The following is a 1584-nucleotide window of genomic DNA, read 5'->3' on the forward strand; positions in this document are numbered from 1 at the left end:
TTTTCATAGATAAGTGATTTTTTTGTTTGTTTTTGAGAGAGATTTTTGCTATAGGATGCATGCGCTTGCCAGAGAGAGACAGAAAGCATGAAATCACCCCCAGGGTGGGTTGGCCATGCTGCAATCCCTTCTCCTCCATTCTCCTCTATGTTGGGCATGTACACACATAGTTCAATCTCATTGCCTGTTGGGCCTAGTAAGGCTTTCTATGTCCTTCTGGCTCAATCTTAATAGATGATATGAGCCCAGGGATTTGTCCATCTCATCCAGGTTTTGTCCTTTGTTGGCATAGAGTGGCTCATAGTATCCTCTTTTGATGTTTTGTATTTCTATTATGTCTGTTATAATGTTGCCTGATTTGGCCCTTGCTTCGTGCCCTATACCCACATAGCAGAGCCCCTGGCGAGCTGAGGGGAGGCCTGGCAGGCCAGGTGGTTCCGAAGCCTGCACTGAGCAGCGGGGAAGGGACGGGGTCTCCGTTGTAACCAGTGCTTCTGCCATAAGTGAGGCGTGGTCAGCGGTCGCCCCCGGGCAGGGGCGGGAGCGGTGGAGGCGCCGGTGGTTGGCACCGAAAGGAGTGAGCGAGTTGCTCCTGTCTCCAGGCGAGGCTTGGCCCCCCCAGCCGAGACTGGGGGGGAGGGGGGAGCACAGCGGTGGCCCTGCGGCCAGCTCCTGTCCGAGCTGCGGAGCTGCGCCCTGGTGTTCAAGCACTGGTACCGCTGCCTGCAAGGTGACAAGAGCAGCGAGGTGTGGCGGAGCCTGTGTGCCTGCAGCCTGGCAGAAGAGGATCTGCACACAGACATCCTCTGCAACCTGCCCAGCTACAAGGCCAAGGGACCAGCTTTCCAACAGGCCTTCAGCACTGATGACTGCTCCAATGTATACAGTAAGAATGGCCTCACTTAGCATCAAAACGCTATTGCTCAGAGCACTGATGGTGCAAGGACCAAGACTGGTTCCAGTGAGGGTCGCCACGCCTGGGAAATATGGTGGGACGGGCCTCTGGGCACTGTGGCAGTGATAGGAATTGCCACAAAATGGGCCCCCATGCAGTGTCAAGGTTATGTGGCATTGTTGGGCAGTGATGACCAGAGTTGGGGCTGGAATCTGGTGGACACTAATCTGCTACATAATGGAGAAGTTCACAGCCATTTTCCACAGTGCAACAATGCACCAAAATATCAGATAGGCGAAAGAATTGGAGTCACCTTGGACATGGAGGATAAGACTAGCTTTTGAATGAGGATATGAGTTCCTGGGGGCTGCCTTTAGAAAACTTGCAAAGGCATGCTTATATCCAGCAGGTTCTGCTGTATGTAGTAACACAGAAGAGAGTTTGGTTTATCTTGGACAACCTTCGGATGGATGACACTGGCTTTCTTGAGATAAAAGACAGAGTGAAGGGGAAATCTGCTTGTGGAAAAAAGAATCACAAAGTGACAGTGTCACATGTACATGTCCAAGGAACATCCAGAAAGACACATGAAGTTGTCAAGTGAAGCAGCAACTCTACAGCAGAGATCATATTGTGCCCTCTTTCTCCTGGGCCAGAAAAATCCTCCGGGTTGCAGTTGGTTGAGTGGG

General features: G+C 51.8%; 1 pseudogene; it reads left to right on the forward strand.

Annotated features, from left to right (window-relative positions):
• The window catches only part of LOC102490594 (F-box/SPRY domain-containing protein 1-like), a 4513-nt pseudogene extending 3144 nt beyond the window's left edge, over nt 1–1369 (forward strand).
• Nucleotides 1370–1584: the final 215 nt, after the last annotated feature.

Source organism: Tupaia chinensis, unplaced genomic scaffold (assembly GCF_000334495.1).
Source record: "Tupaia chinensis unplaced genomic scaffold, TupChi_1.0 Scaffold143754_1, whole genome shotgun sequence".
NCBI classification, from domain to species: domain Eukaryota; kingdom Metazoa; phylum Chordata; class Mammalia; order Scandentia; family Tupaiidae; genus Tupaia; species Tupaia belangeri.